This window comes from Lathamus discolor, unplaced genomic scaffold, assembly GCF_037157495.1.
Source record: "Lathamus discolor isolate bLatDis1 unplaced genomic scaffold, bLatDis1.hap1 Scaffold_73, whole genome shotgun sequence".
Taxonomy (NCBI): Eukaryota; Metazoa; Chordata; class Aves; order Psittaciformes; family Psittacidae; genus Lathamus; species Lathamus discolor.
The window spans coordinates 99785-119892 of record NW_027069387.1 but is presented as its reverse complement, the minus strand read 5'-3'; positions in this window follow the sequence as shown (position 1 = coordinate 119892).

Here is a 20108-nt window from a genome sequence, read left to right as displayed (position 1 = left end):
TGAAAAGCAGAAAATATTTATTAATTATGCTGGCACCTATTGGGTAAGCTTTTCTGAATGAGCATCTCTACTCCCTGCTGAAGGGTGAAACCTAGACAGATAAGAAAAAGGCAGTAATCAGTATAGGCTGGCCCAGTTCCAGAGCTAGGTAACACAGCCAAAACACAGTAAAACAAAACTACCAGCTTAACCTCACAGGAATGCTAGCAATATTAGTCTTCAGCAGAGGTGCACTGACACGGAGGAGGTTACTGAATTTTAATTTCTTTCTTTAATCAAATGTATCTGAAGTCATCATCCCCGAATAGCAAAACATATCAATAGCCAACCAGAAGATCATGCACAAAAGACAAAAGGTCACACTGCTCAAAGTCTGAGAGGCTTTATGCATGCTCGTGCCACATTCTTCAATCTTCAAAGGGGGTCATTCCTATCAATTCAGTAAAGACAGTAACGTGTGAATCTGATGCTACTCTGACCCCTCTTCCACCTTCAACAGCAGCTCTAAAAGCTTAATCAGTAAAACTGAAGCAAAAAGGCACCTCCACTCCTGCCAAACAGACAGCCTGTGCCTGAACTCAATTTTCAAACCAGAGGCATCGCTGTATGTTAGCCATTTTAATCGATTCAAGTTTATTTTCAGAATATACATCTACCTTCAGCGAACTGCAAAGCACAAACAGAATAAAAATGCTGACAGAGACAGCAGCCTGTAAGTGATACAGACAACTGAAAGAACAAACTCAACAGATTATAATAATAACTTCATTTCCATAGCAGATGAAGGGGTTTTCCTTCATAATTTGCCATAACAGGAAGAACAATAATGCTTGTAAAACTACTAATCCAGAAATCCATCCTATTTGTCCGTCATATTTGAAAAATGGTGGCAGTCAGGTGAAGTTCCCGACAAGTGGAAAAAGGGTAATATAACCCCATTTTCAAGAAGGTATCGCTACATCCGGGCGTGAGGCGCGGAACTCCTGTTGGCGGGGGGGTTGAGCTTAATTTGTGTGTGAAGGCGGCTTGCGAGCAGCGCAAGGGTAAGCACAGGGCACATGGGGAAGGACCGATGGACACTGCAGCTCTCCTGGCTCTGCCCTGAGCTCCAAAGAGCTGAGAACTTCTCCCTGCCTCAATACTCTTCAGGTTTTCGGTCATACAAAGAATGGTTTACACCCGAAATAAAAACCTTCAGCAATGTTATGCCAGTAAATAAATAACACAGTCAAAATGATTCTGAGGCCATGCTGAGCCTGTCTTGTGCCGCCCAGACTCCTCTGAGTCATGAGTGCCATCAGTGGTCATGATGTCCCTTCTGACCATCAGAGCTGGGCAAAGCACTGCTGCAGAGCCAAGCTGACGCCAGGGCAGCACATGGGCAGAGGTCCTGCTCCTCACAGCACACTCAGCCAGCACAAACCAGGAAATGCATTTCAGCGGGGGGGATTTCTATGAGAAATGCAGTGGATTTGCTCGGAGGAGCCTGTCATAATTTTTCCCTGACCTTTCCTTCTTTGAACAGGCTCCATGCCCACAGGCAGCAGATGTCAATGGCAGCTCCATCACCCAGGTCCTCCTCCTGCCATCTGCAGACACCCAGGCGCCAGCTCTGCCGCTTCTGGCTGCCCCTGGGCACCTCCCTGGCTGTGCTCCTGGGCAGCGGCCTCATCATTGAGACAAGGAGGCAGGAAAGCACAAAATGGAATCGGTTCTAAGTAATGTGAAGTTTGATGGCTTTGTAATGGAAAGTAACTGCGGTGCTGGGAGGCAGTTGACATAGTTGTAGGTCCTTAGGAGCTTAGTACAAAAGGTGTAAGAAAAGCAGAATAGAGAAACAGGACCTGGGGGTGGGGAGTATCCGGGAGTCGCAGATGTCCGGGATGGGCGCAGTTAAACTGACTGGTAACTAGAAGGACAAGGTAATTGCTATGTTTGTGGTGTCAATGAACCCATGAAGCTCGTGTAAACCCCTACTGGGGAGCAATATGGTGGTACCCGTCAGGAGGAGCTATCCCCCGTGTGTCTCCCGGTGCCGCAATAAAGAATAGCTGCTTGCCAACTTCAGCTTTGTTGGCGAGTCTGTTCCTGGAGTTTTTTCCGAATCAACCCCCAAGTGACCCCGTGCCCCACATCTGCCCCCCAAGTGACCGCCCAGATCCACAACTGCCCCCCCAAGAGACACCTAAGTGACTACCCAAACCCACAACTGCCCCCCCAAGAGACACCTAAGTGACTACCCAAACCCACAACTGCCCCCCAAGTGAACCCCCAGGCCCACAATTGCCTCCCGTGTGACCCCCCCAGACCCACAACTACCCTCCAGGTGACCCCTGAGTGACCCTCTAGACCCACAACTGCCCCCCAAGTGACTCCGGAGTGACTCCCAAGACACACACCTGCCCCACAAATGACCCCCCAGTGACCCTGCAGACCCACAAGTGCCCCCCAAGTGAACCTCCACATCCACAACTGCCCCCCAAGTGACACCCAAGTGAAGCCCCACCACAACTGCCCCCTATGTGACCCCCAAGTGAAGCCCAAGTTACCCCCAGACACAGAACTGCCTGCCAAGAAGCTCCCAAGTGACTCCCCCAGACCCACAACTGCCCCCCCAAGTTGGGGGTCAGAGAATCCTGGCATCCCAGAGGCACGGATGGCTTGGGGGGAGCAAACTTTCCCGGTTGGTTCCATTTCAGCCTGATCAGCACCAGCAGGAACATTCCAAAAGCCTTTTTCTCCTTCTTGTCCCGAGCCCTGCTCTGCGGGGCTCTTGGAGCCATGGCAGTGCAGCACGGCGCTGCCTCACTGTGCTTGCCGAATGAGCTCAGTGCTTGCGCAGGCTCGCAAGGTCCTAGTGCCCAGGTAGCAGTTGGTATGTCCTTGCTTCTGCTCTGCTCCAGCCTTGCTCCACGGTGGGCGCCACTCTGCTGTCTTGAAGGCTGGCATCCTTGCTCTTATTTACTGTCTCCTTAGCTCTTATCAGTCCCATGATGTTCCTTCCCCCATCTGCCAAACGCTCCTTTCTCTCTACACGTTAGTCAGAACAGTTTGGCCTATTCTACTATGCTAAAGGCACACACATTATTGTTAGTTTAAGGTTACAACACAGTGACCACAGGGACGCGCTGGGGACACGGGGACATGGTGACCATAGGGACATGGTGGGTCACATGGGAACCATGGGGACACAGACATCACAACGACCATGGGGACACAGGGACCACAGGGGTGGCTGATTGTGGAACACCCCATGTTCAGGTGTGCGAGGCCACGGAACCCCACGGAACCCTTCAGCGGAGGCACCGGGAGATGGCAGCTGCCCCACGGAACACAAGCTACTGGTGGAGGAGGCAAGAGCAGCTCCTCTGGTGGTTCCCGTCTCGGTATCTGGGTACCTGGGCAGGCAGCACGGCTGCTGTGACACACTGGGAGTGACATCACCTGCCATGAACTATGACATCACCGCTCCCGCAGCTTATATTGCATGCAGCGAGTGCCCACGGCAGTCACTGTGGGGAGACGACAGAGAACTTCCCAGAGCAGCACCTGCAGCATCATGGGGCAGCACCCAAGAGGAGGGACCTTCTGCACCGGCAGCGCCAGCATCACCCAGGTGCATCAATCCTGCACGATGGTCCAAGGGTTCGTGGGGACCTTCTAGCCTCTGCCTGGGAGACCCTGTTCCAGAGGCACCCACAGTTCCTCTGGCTGCTGCAGCCCTGGCTTGTCTTGGGAGCTGGGGCCGTTCTTTGGTGTGAAGGGTTTCAAGGCTGCCTGGGCAGGCAGTGGGGCTGGTGCTGGCCTCGGGCTTGAGCTTCCAGCCCCCTGGGTGGTGTTTTGACTGGGATAGAATTAATTCTCTTCCCTGTAGCTGGTGCAGTGCTGTGTTCTGGCTTTGTTCTGGCAATAACGCTGGTAACACGCTGACAGTTTAGTTGTTGCTCGGTAGCACTTACCCTGATCAAGGACTTCAGTCTCTCATGCTCTGCAGTGAGGAGGGGCACAAGAAGCCGGGAGGAAGCAGACAGAACACCTGACCCAAACTAGCCAAAGGGGTGTTCCATCCCACAGCACATCATGTCCAGTACAGAAACTACAGGGAGTCACCCTGAAGGGATGGCATTGGGTCAGGCTGGGTATGGCTCAGTGGGTACTGAGCAATTGCATTGGACATTACTGCTGGTTAGCAGTTTCCTTTCCCCTCTCTAGTTTTATGCTCTGTCCCTTTTAAACCACAAGAGTTCTACAGGAGCAAAGTTTGCTGTGCAGCTCTTAAGAGTGATTTTAGTGATAGAAGATTTTACCTCTTCTGTTGTTGCTCCAGGTTTGGTTTTTCACTTCTTTTCATGACTTTGTTCTTGTTTTTTTGAAGAGCTCTGGCTGGTGGGTGAGCTATTTCTCTCTTTATAATCCCTGCGGGTTTCTGACCCGCGCCTTGCTCCTTCAGGTGCTGATTGCCAGGTTTTCCGTGTGGGTCCTTCCCTCCGTGTGTGTCCCGTGCCTGCCCCGGGTCCGTAGCGTTCCCGTCAGCAGCCTGGCGGGGGTGCGGAGCGGCTCCTGCTCCCCAGCTCCCTGTGGCCGTAGTTGTGGTCGCTGCCGTTTCCCTGCCACGGGCAGATTCTCAGTCTGCAGCTGAGGGTTCCTTTTCCCCACGGGTGTCTTGTCTGGGGCTGGGGCGGGGGGGCCTGGCCCCAGCGGTCTGCGCTGTCGGGTCTGGTCGTGGGACCGCGTGTTGAGTGGGTGGGATTTGTGCTCACAGTTAATAGTGCACAGTGTAGGGAGCGCAGGAATCTGGTTTGTTTTCCATGCGGACTGCAATAGAAGGAAGCACTTGATGGAATGGAGCCATCCCTTTATCGTGGGGTTGTGGGATGAAGGATGCTGCAAGAGTGCGAGGTGCAGGGGAGCACAGCGCGGCTGCTGCGGGTCCTGGAGGTTTGTCTCCCACTGAGACTGCCTGCGGCTCTGGCAGCAGGGGGCAGAGGCTGGTTCCCCACGCGGCGACTCCCGGAGCACCCCTGGGTGCCCAGTGGCCATGGGCACGATGCTGCTGCCATGACAAAGCCGTGGCGGTCTCTGTGGATTTGCCCATTGTGACGGGGCCCCCACAGTGAGCGTGGGCTATTTAAGGAGCAAGAGCCCTGCAGTAACCAGTGCAGGGGAGACCCCTCCTTCGGGAGGCTGCATCTCCCGTGGCTGCCCTGATCTGCTGGTTTCTACTTGGTTTCTGACATTGCTCAGGTGGAACTTTGACATCATGTAGTGCTTCCCACACTGCTGGTGCTGCTTCCGCTACCTCTGTGAGGGGAATCTCCTCTGACTGAGACATCCTCTATATAATGGTACATTTTCACCTTGTGAGGAAGTGAGACCACGTGTGGGTTTGTGGTGTTCATGGGAGGGAGTTGAGTCCCCTCCAGCCCCAGGGCTGCAATCCCAGGAGGAGATGTGTCAACTGAGCAGGCTGAATCCCTTCCTTCAGCAGGGGTAAAGGAGATCCCAGCCTGTCCTGGCCTGGCTGTCCTGTCTGATGATGGGACAAGAAACAGGCTGCCTGCAGAAGCGGTTGTGTCACTGTCCCTCTAGGTATATAAAAGACAAGTTCTAAGGGACATGGTTAAAGTGTTGACTTGCCAGTGTTCCGTTAATGGTGGACTCGATGTTCTTAAGGGTCTTTTCCAACCTAAACGATGCCATGATTCTACAAAATGTTGCTGTTCAGACCAAACTCTGTCTCATCAGAGAAATGACACTGCGGAAAGGCAGTGTGTCTGCCAGTCGAGGGAGGGAACATCAGTGCTTGCTTCAGGCTGTTTCCCATGGGGTTCCCCTGGAGCCCCAAGGATCCCAAGGATGCTCTGAGGAGGCTGGTGACTGGCTGTGTTTCAGCAGTCATACACTGCCTGCTTTCCTCTGCAAAGGGCTCCCAGTGTAGGTCATGACAGGCCACGTCTGTCTTTGCTGCTTTACATGTGTTTTCCTGTTTCAATTTGTGATGATGTTGTCTGGGTTTTTTCCACTTGTGATGTTGCTGTCTTCAAAGGCAGGTCAGTTTTTATCGCCTGCTCCTTCAGTATCTGCCCACCTTGTCTGAGCCATAGACTTGGTGTCAATGGGGGTCTGTCATTGTGTTTGAGCTGGGGGTGTTCAGCCTGGAGAAGAGGAGGCTCCAGGGAGGCCTTACTAAGCCGATAGCTAAACAGGGCGTACAAGAAATCTGGAGAGGTTCTTTTTACAAGGGCCTGTAGGGACAGGACAAGGGGGATGGCTTTAACCTGCCAGAGGGGAGCCTGAGATGAGATCTCAGGAGGAAGCTCTTCTCTGCAAGGGTGCTGAGGTGCTGGCACAGGGTGCCCAGAGAAGCTGTGGCTGCCCCATCCCTGGCAGTGCTCAAGGCCAGGTTGGACACAGGGGCTTGGAGCAAGCTGCTCCAGTGGAAGGGGTCCCTGCCCGTGGCAGGGGTTGGAGCTGGATGAGCTTTAAGGTCCCTTCCGCCCCTGTGCATAAATATTTAGTGCCTCTACAACCAAAGTGTTCCAGGGAGGTCAGGTTTTGATAAAAGCTACTGGTGTGCTGAATGCACAGTGGGTTGGTGTGATTCTGAAAAGGGATTAGAGGTCAGCTGAAGCAGCGAGCCCCGGTGTCACAGAGAAGAGTGTGTGTTTCCTTCCTGTCACTGGTGGATTTCTTGGGAGAACCAATCCCAGCTGTTTCTGGAGTCCCCAGCTGTGCAGTTCCTAGCAGGGCACTGCAGGTACAGATGAAAATTCCCTGCCTGTTTCCTTGGTACATGGTTGAGTTGCTTTGGAGATAAACCTGACTCTACAGATCTAACACAAAAAGGAACTGTTCACCTTCCTGGGCAGTAGACACACACATCACTTGCTGTGTCACGTGCACTTGCCAGTTACTGAGGAATCTCTCCACGGGCTGGGAAAGGAAACAGCACAGGAGGGAATTCTTAGTTAATCGTTGTTCTTCCTGGTAAAACCTGTTGGGCTTTAGCATCTTGTTCCATATTTTCAATGGTAATTGGAATGTATTTTAGTTATTAAAAAGAATATTTCATTTTCTACTGCCCTTTGTTCTTAGAGAAACACCAACAAGTGTCTCCCTCAGTCCATCCTTCTCACAGAGTGGTGTGGTCACCTCTTGTCTCTGTGCCTCCAAACAGAGTAGTGCTGAATTCCAGTTATAAATTGAGGGAAATGGCTGGTTGGTCTACTCAGTTGCAAACAGTTTATTAAATATGTTTAAGTGCCGTGATCTATGCGAGGAGGTTTCTGCAATAACGTAACTTGGCAAGCTGATTTCCATGCTCTAATGTAGAGCAGAATGTTTAACAGCAATCAGAATTGAGTAGAAATGAGTGAAATTCTGATAGGATGTAAATTTCTCCTTGGTTCCAGTTGCTGTTGGTGGCCATCCAGACAGGGTATCCCACAGGGATGTTGTCATGGTCAGCGTGTGGACGTGTTAGGGACAGGTTAATGGCTGGAGTCGATGTTCTCAAGGGTTTTTTCAAAAGAAATGTTTCTGTGGTTGTAAGGAAAGTTGATTTTTAGCCTTACCTCTGTCTCTCATCAGAGAAATGACACTGCAGGAAGGCAGTGTGCCTGCCAGCTGAGGGAGGGAACATCAGTGCTTGCTGCAGGCTGTTTCACTTTTGGGTTGTTTTTTCCTCCCCTGTCTCCGGAGACTGATCCCCCTGGGACTGCATCTTTGCTGCCTCTCGTCACCCTGTCACTGGCGTTTGGGGCCCTGGTTGGTGGGACCCACAAGGCGTGTTATGCAAATTCTCTTCCCCCTAGCTACTAGATCAACCAGTCTGTAAAGTTTTAATAGGTCTTTTATTTATATATGTGTCTCTATATATTTAGATGTACCCTGTAATGTGATGAGGTAGTGGATTTTTCCTGGAAGCTTCAGCCCAGCCCTGGAACTAGGACTTTTCTTGAGGGTATCTTAGAGCTGTCTGTGAAGGAGAAGGGGTATTGCAGCACAGCAGAAATAATGGCAGAATCCCAGCCCCTCCAGCATGTCTTTGAAACCCTCCCACTGTCCCGCACACCATTAATCAGTGTCTCTTGCAGGACTGGCTCCAGGGACATGTGCATCAATAGACAAGAGCAGGACTGCAGCAGAAGTAGCATGAGTGCCTGTCAGTTTGCCTAGGACTAGTAATTGGTAGTAAGGGTGCTAGTGCTTGGTCCAAGTGTGTGGTACGTGACTGTTTGAAGGGTGTGAGACCCCTGTGTAAAACCACATTTGGGGTTCCCTAGAGTGTCTGGGACACCCTTGTAATTCTCTGCGTTGCATCCCAGCCTCTGGGCGCAGTGGGCACGGGCCACTTGCGGATTGTGGTGGCAGTTTGTCAAGGCAGATGGGACACCGCCGACTGCCTGAGCCAGCGTCTCTGCAGAATCTGTGCCCTAGTGATCTGCAGTGCAGACTGGGGGTGAGTTCACCTGCAGATAGTGTGCTATCAGAGCAATAGGCTCTCCATAGCTATGCTGTGCTGTGCCATGCCGTGCTATGTCGTGCTGTGCTATCCTATGGTGTACTGTGCTATTCCATTTTAATCCCTGCACTGATCAAAATAATGATGAGCCTGTTATTTGCCTGAAATGTCAGATGTTTTCTCAGATCCATAATCATTTTTAAGGACACACAATGGTTCCAAGTGGAAACAGGATTTAATTTCATTTATTTCATTTCATATTAAGAAAATATGACTCACATTGAGGGTAGTGAGACAGTGGCAGACTTTTGCCCAGAGAAGCTGTGGCTGCCCCATCTGCTGCAGTGCTCAAGGCCGGGTTGGACACAAGGGCTTGGAGCAAACTGCTCTAGTGGAAGGTGTCTCTGCCTGTGGCAGGGGCTGGAGCTGGATGAGCTTTGAGGTCCCTTCCAGCCCAGCCCAGTCTGCGATTCCAGGATTCTCTGCTGTGTGAATGTCGGTTACTCCCCACTTCTTGTAGGTGGCCGTGACACCCTGTTCCATTGCCCAGGTTGAGCTGTGACCCCTCGCATGCTCCACCTCTGGACCAAAGGCACTGAGGAAGAGCAGCCCGTGAGGGACCTCCCTGAGCCGGCTGGGCAGAGGCTGGTCCCCCCGCAGAGACTGCCGGAGCACCCCTGGGTGCGAAGTGGCCATGGGCGTGATGCTGCTGCCATCACAAAGCCATGGCGGTCGCTGTGGATTTGCCCATTGTGACGGGGCCCCGCGGTAAGCGTGGGCTATTTAAGGAGCGAGAGCCCTGCAGTAACCGGTGCAGGGGAGCCCCCTTCCCTCGGGAGGCTGCATCTCCCGTGGTTGCCCTGCACATCCCAGTACGTGTTCTTTGACTTTGCAATTCTGTTTTTGTGTTGGCTTGAAACACATTGTGGGTGTGTGCTGTGAAGCTGTCAGGAGATGTGCTGGTGCCATCCCAGCTGTAGGAGCAGGGGATGGGTGAGGAGGAGGCACTGGGCTTGTTCATGTGCTTGGAGCTCACCTCTGCGTGCAGAGGGGCTGGGGGCAAAGCAGGAGCCTTGTGTGTGCAGGAGCTGCTGGTGCCAGAGGTGCTGAGAAGGTGGCAGGGCAGGAGAACTTGTACCTCCCTGTCAGAGCCTGGGGGAGTGCAAGGGTCACCCCAGCTCCCAGGAACCCCCCCTTACTTTCATCCCCCCCTGGGCAGAGGGATGATCTCATCGCCAGCATCCTTACAGGTAAGGTTTAGGGAGAACCCCCCAGCTGTACACCCAAAACCTGTCAGGTCCCCCATATCTCCAGCACTCCCTTCCCCAATCATCTCTGGGGTGGTCTCTGGTGGCTGTAGCCCCTTTTTGAGGGCTCCATTGGTCCCCCAAATTACTCTGCCCCCTGCAGAGCTTGGGCACATTCCCATGAACCTCCAAATCCTCCCAAACCTCCAGTTCCCTTCTGAACCCCAAATCCCCCCCATTTATTGCCATGGGCCAACAGGGGCACTGAAGAGTCGGGGTACCCTGGGATAAGTGTAACCCCTGGTTTTAGGACACGGGGTGTTCCCCAAATCCCTGCACCACCCTGGGGAGCTTTGGGGATCCCACCCAATGGCCAAATCCCCTCTGAGCCCCCAAACTCTTCTCCTCCACACATCTCCACCCTGAGGGAACGTTGCTCACCCAAGAGCGACTCAGGGTGCCCTGGGACCCAGGTACCCCTTGTTTTCGGCACATGGGAGCTCCCCCAATATAATGTTCAGTTCAGTGGTGGCCCGTTCCTAAAGGGAAAGGATGGTCTTGGTTATGTGGAGAAAATGCTTCTAAGACTCTACCCCCGAACTGGAAGGGGGCATGCACCTTAGGTGCTCTGACACCCAATCTTACTATTATTGACATGTATCCTTCTAGGACCTGGATTAGAAGTTTTGCTAAAAGCATTAAGCGAGGGTTTAACCCTATTGCTGAACGAAACACCGCATTTCATAGTTTTGTAAGATGGCTAATTCCATCTTTGGGAGTAAGTGAATTAAAGAAGGCAATCGTAAATACCTCAGCAACCATAGAGGAAATTGAAAATAAAACCATAGATGTAATCCAAGCAGAAGAAAAAGAGGTAACTAGCCTATCTAAAGTGATATTACAAAAATAAATGGCTTTAGACATGTTACTGGCTTCACAAGGAGGGGTTTGTTCCATAATAAATGAAAGTTGCTGTTCCTATATAGATCAAATTAGAACTTATTGTTTCAATGCACACATTAGCGCTTCAATGCAGAACTTACCGTTTCAAAGCAGAACTTAGCGTTCCAATGCAGAACTTAGCGTTCTAATGCAGAACTTAGCATTTCAATGTAGAACTTTATAGTTCCAATGCACAACTTTTGAGTTTCAAAGCAGAACTAAGCGTTTCAATGCCTAACTTCGCCTTTCAATGTAGTACTTACCGTTTCACTGCACAACATAGTGTTTCAAATTAGAACTTATTGTTTCAATGCAGACATTAGCGTTTCAATGCAGAACTTAGTGTTTCAAAGAAGAACTTGTTTCAATGCAGACCTTAACGTTTCAATGTAGAACCTTAGCGTTTCAATGCACAACTTTGCGTTTCAATGCAGAACTTAGCATTTCAATGCCGAATGTACCATTTCAAAGCAGAACTTAGTGTTTCAATGCCGAGCTTAGCCTTTCAATGCAGAGCTTAGCATTTCAAGTGAGAACTTACCGTTTCAATGCAGAACTTAGCGTTCCAATGGATACCTTAGGGTTTCAATGCATACCGTAGACTTTCAATGCAGACCTTTACCGTTTCAAAGCAGAAAGTAGAGTTTCAATGCAGAATTTACCATTTCAATGCAGAACTTAGCATTTCAAATTAGAACTTACTGTTTCAATGCAGACCTTAGCGTTTCAATGTAGAACTTTAGCATTTCAAAGCACAACTTTGAGTTTCAATACAGAACGTAGCGTTTCAATGCAGAATGTACCGTTTCAAAGCAGAACTTAGTGTTTCAATTCAGAGCTTAGAGTTTCAAAGCAGAGCTCAGTGTTTCAAGCGAGGACTTTGCTTTTCAATGCAGAACTTAGCGTTTCAAAGGAAAACTTATTGTTGCAATGCAGACCTTAGTGTTTCAATGTAGATCTTTACCGTTTCAAAGCAGAACGTAGCGTTTCAATGCAGAACTCAGCCTTTCAATGCTGAGCTAAGCCTTTCAATGCAGAAATTAGCGTTCCAATGCAGAATGTACCGTTTCAAAGCAGAACTTAGTGCTTTAATGCAGCGCATTGTGTTTCAATGCAGAGCTTAGATTTTCAAGTGAGAACTGCTTTAATGCAGAACTTACTTTTTCAATGCAAAACTTAGAGTTTCAATGCAGAACTTAGCGTTTGAATGAGAACTTATTGTTTCAATGCAGATGTTAGCGTTTCAGTGCAGAACTTAGCCTTTGAATGCAGAACTTAGCGTTTCAATGAGAACTTATTTTTTCAATGCAGATATTAGCATTTCGATGATGAACTTAGCGTTTCAAAGGAGAACATATTCTTTCAATGCAGACCTTAGCATTTCAATGTAGAAATTTATTGTTTCAACACAGAAGTTTGAGTTTCAAAGCAGAACTAAGCATTTCAATGCAGAACTTACTGTTTCAATGCAGAATGTAGTGTTTCAGATTAGAACTTATTGTTTCAATGCAGACATTAGCGTTTCGAAGCAGAACTTAGCGTTTCAAAGGAGAACTTATTTTTCAATGCAGACCTTAATGTTTCAATGAAGAACTTTAACGTTTGAATGTACAACTTTGAGTTTCAATGCAGAACTTAGCGATTCAATGCAGAATGAAACATTTCAAAGCAGAACGAACCATTTCAAAGCAGAACTTAGTGTTTCAATGCAGAGCCTAGAGTTTCAAAACAGAACTTAGCATTTCAACAGAGAATTTAGCGTTTCAATGCAGAACTTAGCATTTAAATGCAGAATACACCGTTTCAAAGGAGAACTTATTGTTTCAATGCAGAACTTTGCATTTCAATGGATACCTTAGCATTTCAATGCATACCTTAGCCTTTCAATGCAGATCTTTACTGTTTCAAAGCAGAACGTAGCGTTTCAATGCAGAGCATAGCGTTTCAAGTGAGAAATTCCCTTTTCAATGCAGAACTTAGCAATTCAATGGAGAATTTAGCATTTCAATGCGTACCGTAGCCTTTCAATGCAGATCTTTACCGTTTCAAGGCAGAGCATATCATTTCAATGCAGAACTTTGTGTTTCAATGGAGAACTTATTCTTTCATTTCAGTCCTTAGCCTTTCAATGTAGAACTTGAGTGCTTCAATGCACAGCTTTGAGTTTCAATGGAGAACTTAGCGTTTCAATGCAGATCTTTACCGTTTCAAAGGAGAACGTAGCGTTTCAATGCAGAACATAACGTTTCAAATGAGAACTTAGCCTTTCACTGCAGACCTTAGCTTTTCAATCTAGAACTTTACTGTTTCAATGCACAATTTTGTGTTTCAAACAAGAATTAACTGTTTCAATGCAGAACGTAGCCTTTCAATGCAGAACTTAGTGTTTCGATGTAGATCTTATTGTTTCAATGCACACATTAGCGTTTCAATTCAGAACTTAGCGTTTCAATGCAGATCTTAGCATTTCAATGCAGAACTTAACCTTTCAATGAAGAACGTAGCGTTCCAAAGCAGAACTTAACGCTTCAATGCAGAACTTAGCCTTTCAATGCAGAACTTTCATTTTCAATGCAGAGATTAGCCTAGCAATGCAGAACTTACTGTTTCAATGCAGAACTTAGCGTGTCAATGCAGAACATAGTGTTTGAAATTAGAAATTATTGTTCAAAGCAGATATTAGCGTTACAATGCAGAACTTAGCATTATAAATTAGAACTTATTTTTTCAATGCAGATATTGGCGTTTCAATGCAGAACTTAGCTTTTCAAAGAATAACTTATTGTTTCAATGCAGAACTTAGTGTTTCAATGTAGAATTTTAACGCTTCAATGCACAACTTTGATTTGCAATGCAGAAGTTAGTGTTTCAATGCAGAATGTACCGATTCATAGCAGAACTTAGTGTTTCAAAGCGGAGCTTAGCGTTTCAATGCAGAAATTAGCGTTTCAATGCAGAACATAGTGTTTTAAATTAGAATTTACTGTTTCAATGCAGACACTAGCGTTTCAATGTAGAACTTAGAATTTAAAGTGAGAACTTTCCGTTTCAATGCGGAACATATCGTTTCAAAGCGGAACTTAGCGTTTCAATGCAGGTCTTATAGATTCAAAGCAGACCTTAGCGTTTCAATGTAGAAATTTAGCGCTTCAATGCACAACTTTGATTTTCAATGCAGAAGTTTGCGTTTCAATGCAGAACTTAGTGTTTCAATGCAGATATTAGTGTTTCAATGTACTGCTTAGCGTTTTAAAACAGAACTTAGAGTTTCAATGCAGAGCTTAGCCTTTCAATGCAGAACTTCGTGTTTCAAATTAGAACTTATTGTTTCAATACAGACATTAGCGTTTGAATGCAGACCTTAGTGTCACAAATTAGAACTATTTGTTTCATTGCAGATATTAGCATTTCAATGTAGAACTTAGCTTTTCAAAGGAGAACTTATTGTTTCAAGGCAGACCTTAGCGTTTCAATGTAGAACTTTAATGTTTCAATGAACAAGTTTGAGTTTCAAAGCAGAATTAAGCGTTCCAATGCAGAACTAAAGGTTTCAAGGCCGAACTTAGCATTTCGAATTAGAACTTAATGCTTCAATGCACACTTTAGTGTTTCAATGCAGAACTTAACATTTCAAAGCAGAACCTATTGTTTCATGCAGAACTTAGCGTTTCATTGCAGAACTTAGCGTTTCAATGCAGACCTTAGTGTTTCAATGCAGATCGTAGCGTTTCACTGCAGAACTTAGAATTTCAATGCAGAACTTAACGTTTCAAATGAGAACTTAGCCTTTCACTGAGGACCTTAGCTTTTCAATCTAGAACTTTACTGTTTCAACACACAACTTTGCGTTTCAAACTAGAATTAACCGTTTCAATGCAGAACTTAGTGTTTCAATGTAGATCTTATTGTTTCAATGCACACATTAGCATTTCAATGCAGAACTTAGCGTTTAAATGCAAATGCACCGTTTCAAAGGAGAACTTATTGTTTCGATGCAGAACTTAACTTTTCAATGGATACCTTAGCATTTCCATGCATACCTTAGCCTTTCAATGCAGATCTTTACCGTTTCGAAGCACAACTTAGCTTTTGAATGCAAAACTTACCGTTTCAATGCAGAACTTAGCATTTCATTGCAGAGCTCAGTGTTTCAATGCAGAGCTTAGTGTTTCAAATGAGAAATTCCCGTTTCAATGCAGAACTTAGCAATTCAATGGGGAACTTAGCATTTCAATGCGTACTGTAGCCTTTCAATGCAGACCTTGACCGTTCCAAAGCAGAACATATCATTTCAATGTAGAACTTTGCGTTTCAATGGAGAACTTAGCGTTTCAAAGGAGAACTTATACTTTCAATTCAGTCCTTAGCGTTTCAATGTAGAACTTGAGTGCTTCAATGCACAACTTTGAGTTTCAATGCATAGCTTAGCCTTTCAATGCGGATCTTTACCGTTTCAAAGCAGAACGTCGCGTTTCAATGCAGAACTTAGCATTCCGATGTAGAACTTGAATTTTCAATGCAGAACTTAGTATTTCAATGAAGAATGTTCCGTTTCAATGCAGAGCTTAGAGTTTCAATGCAGAATGTTCCGTTACAAAGCAGAACTCAGCGTTTCAATGCAGAACTCAAGCGTTTCACTGCGGAACTTTGCGTTTCAATGCAGAACCTTCCGTTTCAATGCATACCTTAGCCTTTCAATGAGGATCTTTACCGTTTCATAGCAGAACGTAGTGTTTCAATGCAGAACTTAGCGTTTCAAAGGAGAACTTATTCTTTTAATTCAGTCCTTAGCATTTCAAAGTAAAATTCAGCCCTTCAATGCACAACTTTGAGTTTCCATGCAGACCTTAGCATTTCAATGTAGATCTCTATCATTTCAAAGCAGAATGTAGCGTTTCAATGCGGAACTTAGTGTTTCAAATTAGAACTTATTCTTTCAATTCTGACCTTAGCGTTTCAATGTAGAACCTAGCGTTTCAATGCACAACTTAGAGTTTCAATGCAGAGCTTAGCCTTTCATCGCAGATCTTTATCGTTTCAATGCAGAACTTAGCATTTCAAAGCAGAACTTTAGAGTTTCAATGCACTTTAGGTTTCAATGCAGAACGTAGCGTTTCAATGCAGAATGTACCGTTTCAAAGCAGAACTTGTTGTTTCATTGCATATCTTAGCGTTTCAATGCTGACCTTACTGTTTCAAGTGAGAACATACCATTTCAAAGCAGAATTGACATTTTCAATGGATACCTTAGCGTTTCCATGCATACCTTAGCTTTTCAATGCAGATCTTCACCGTTTCAAAGCAGAACTTAGCGTTTCAAAGCAAAACTTAGTATTTCATTGCAAAGCTTACCGTTTCAATGCAGAACGTAGCGTTTCAATGCAGAATTTATTGTTTCAATGCAGAACTTACTGTTTCACTGCAGAACTTTGTGTTTCAATGCAGAACTTCGCATTTCAATGCAGAACTTGGCATTTTAATGCATTCCTTAGCCTTTCAATGAGGATCTTTACCGTTTCATAGCAGAACGTAGTGTTTCAATGCAGAATTTAGCGTTTCAAAGGAGAACTTATTCTTTCAATTCAGTCCTCAGTGTTTCAATGTAGGACTTTTGGGCTCCAATGAAGAACTTAGCGTTTCAAAGCACAACTTTGCGTTTCAATGCAGAAATTAGCTTTTCAATGCAGAACCTAAGCTTTCAATGCAGAACTAAGCATTTCAATGCAGAACTTTCCCTTTCAAGTCAGAACTTGGCATTTCAATGCATACCTTAGCCTTTCAATGCGGATCTTTACCATTTCAAAGCAGAACGTAGCGTTTCAATGCAGAACTTACTGTTTCAATGCAGAACTTAGCAAACCAATGTAGAACTTGAATTTTCAATGGAGAACTTAATATTTCAATGCAGAATTTTCCGTTTCAATGCAGACCTTAGTGTTTCATTGGAGAGCTTAGGGTTTCAATGCAGAGCTTAGCGTCTCAATGCCGAACTTTCCGTTTCAATGCAGAACTTGGCATTTCAATGCATACCTTTCAGAGAGGATCTTTACTGTTTCAAAGCAGAACGTAGCGTTTCAATGCAGAACTTAACCTTTCAATGCAGATCTTAACCGTTTCCAAGCAGAACATATCATTTCAATGCAGAACATCGCGTTTCAATGGAGAACTTAGCGTTTCAACGGAGAACTTTTACTTTCAATTCATTCCTTAGCGTTTCAATGTAGAACTTGAGCGCTTCAATGCACAACTTTGAGTTTCAATGCAGAACTTTACCGTTTCAAAGCAGATCGTAGCGTTTAAAATTAGAAGTTATTTTTTCAATGCAGACATTATCGTTTCAATGTAGAACTTTTGAGTTTCAATGCACCTTAGTTTCTGAAGTGGAATGTAGTGTTTCAATGCAGAATGTACCGTTTCAAAGCAGAACCTGTTGTTTCAATGCAGATCTTAGCGTTTCAATGCTGAGCTTACCGTTTCAAGTGAGAACATACTATTTCAATGCAGAACTGACATTTTCAATGGATACCTTAGCGTTTCCATGCATACCTTAGCTTTTCAATGTAGATCTTCACCATTTCAAAGTGGAACTTAGCCTTTTAATGCAGAACTTAGCTTTTCAATGCAGAACTCATCGTCTCAATGCAGAACTTAGCGTTTCAATGCAGAACTTAGCGTTTCATTGCAGAACATAGCATTTCAATGCAGAACTTAGCATTTCAATACAGAATCTACCGTTTCAAAGCAGAACTTGGCATTTCAATGCAGAACTTACTGTTTCACTGCAGAACTTTGCGTTTCAATGCAGAACTTGGCATTTCAATGCATACCTTAGCCTTTCAATGAGGATCTTTATCGTTTCATAGCAGAGCGTAGTGTTTCAATGCAGAATTTAGCGTTTCAAAGGAGAACTTATTCTTTAAATTCAGTCCTCAGTGTTTCAATGTAGGACTTCTGGGCTTCAATGCCGAACTTAGCGTTTCAATGCACAACTTTGCGTTTCAATGCAGAAGTAAGCGTTTCAATGCAGAACTCTAGTGTTTCAATGCAGAACTTTGCGTTTCAATGCAGAACCTTCAGTTTCAATGCATACCTTAGCCTTTCAATGAGGATCTTTACCGTTTCGTAGCAGAACGTAGTGTTTCAATGCAGAACTTAGCGTTTCAAAGGAGAACTTATTCTTTTAATTCAGTCCTTAGCGTTTCAATGTAGAAATTCAGCCCTTCAATGCACAACTTTGAGTTTCCATGCAGACCTTAGCATTTCAATGCAGATCTTTATCATTTCAAAGCAGAATGTAGCGTTTCAATGCGGAACTTAGTGTTTCAAATTAGAACTTATTCTTTCAATTCTGACCTTAGCGTTTCAATGTAGAACCTAGCGTTTCAATGCACAACTTTGAGTTTCAATGCAGAGCTTAGTCTTTCATCGCAGATCTTTATCGTTTCAATGCAGAACTTAGCGTTTCAAAGCAGAACTTTAGAGTTTCAATGCACTTTAGGTTTCAATGCAGAACGTAGCGTTTCAATGCAGAATGTACCGTTTCAAAGCAGAACTTGTTGTTTCATTGCATATCTTAGCGTTTCAATGCTGACCTTACTGTTTCAAGTGAGAACATACCATTTCAAAGCAGAATTGACATTTTCAATGGATACCTTAGCGTTTCCATGCATACCTTAGCTTTTCAACGCAGATCTTCACCGTTTCAAAGCAGAACTTAGCGATTCAAAGCAAAGCTTAGTATTTCATTGCAAAGTTTAACGTTTCAATGCAGAACGTAGCGTTTCAATGCAGAATTTATTGTTTCAATGCAGAACTTAGCGTTTCATTGCAGAACTTAGCATTTCAATGCAGAACTTAGTGTTTCAAATTAGAACTTATTCTTTCAATTCTGACCTTAGCGTTTCAATGTAGAACCTAGCGTTTCAATGCACAACTTAGAGTTTCAATGCAGAGCTTAGCCTTTCATCGCAGATCTTTATCGTGTCACAGCAGAACATATCATTTCATTGCAGAATGTAGCGTTTCAATGCAGAACTTAGTTTTTAAATTAGAACTTATACTTTCAATTCATTCCTTAGCGTTTCAATGTAGAACTCAGCGTTTCAATGCGTAACTTAGCGTTTCAATGCAGAACTTACCGTTTCAATGCAGAACTTAGCATTTCATTGCAGAGCTTAGAGTTTCAATGCAGAAATTAGCGTTTCAATGCAGAACTTAGCGTTTCAAAGGAGAACTTATTCTTTCAATTCAGTCCTTAGCGTTTCAAAGTAGAAATTCAGCCCTTCAATGCACAACATTGAGTTTCCATGCAGACCTTAGCATTTCAATGCAGATCTTCACCGTTTCAAAGCAGAACTTAGCGTTTCAAAGCAGAACTTAGCTTTTCAATGCAGAACTCACCGTTTCAAAGCAGAACTTAGTATTTCATTGCAAAGCTTAGCGTTTCAATGCAGAACGTAGCGTTTCAATGCAGAATTTATTGTTTCAATGCAGAACTTAGCGTTTCATTGCAGAACTTAGCATTTTAATGCAGAACTTAGCATTTCAACGCAGAACTTAGCGTTTCAATACAGAATCTACCGTTTCAAAGCAGAACTTTGCGTTTCAATGCAGAACTTACTGTTTCACTGCAGAATTTTGCGTTTCAATACAGAACTTTCCGTTTCAATGCAGAACTTGGCATTTCAATGCATACCTTAGCCTTCCAATGCGGATCTTTACCATTTCAAAGCAGAACGTAGCGTTTCAATGCAGAACTTAGTGTTTCAATGGAGAACTTACTGTTTCAAAGCAGAACTTAGCATTCCAATGTAGAACTTAAATTTTCAATGGAGAACTTAATATTTCAATGCAGAATGTTCCGTTTCAGTGCAGACCTTAGTGTTTCAATGCAGAATGTTCCGTTTCAATGTAGAACTTAGTGTTTCAATGGAGAGCTTAGGGTTTCAATGCAGAGCTTAGCGTCTCAATGCAGAACTTTCCGTTTCAATGCAGAACTTGGCATTTCAATGCATACCTTTCAGTGAGGATCTTTATCGTTTCAAAGCAGAACGTAGCGTTTCAATGCAGAACTTAACCTTTCAATGCAGAAGTAAGCGTTTCAATGCAGAACTCTGCAGATCTTTACCGTTTCCAAGCAGATCTTTATCACTTCAAAGCAGAATGTAGCGTTTCAATGCAGAACTTAGTATTTCAAATTAGAACTTATTCTTTCAATTCTGACCTTAGCGTTTCAATGTAGAACCTAGCGTTTCAATGCACAACTTAGAGTTTCAATGCAGAGCTTAGCCTTTCATCGCAGATCTTTATCGTGTCACAGCAGAACATATCATTTCATTGCAGAATGTAGCGTTTCAATGCAGAACTTAGTTTTTAAATTAGAACTTATACTTTCAATTCATTCCTTAGCGTTTCAATGTAGAACTCAGCGTTTCAATGCATAACTTAGCGTTTCA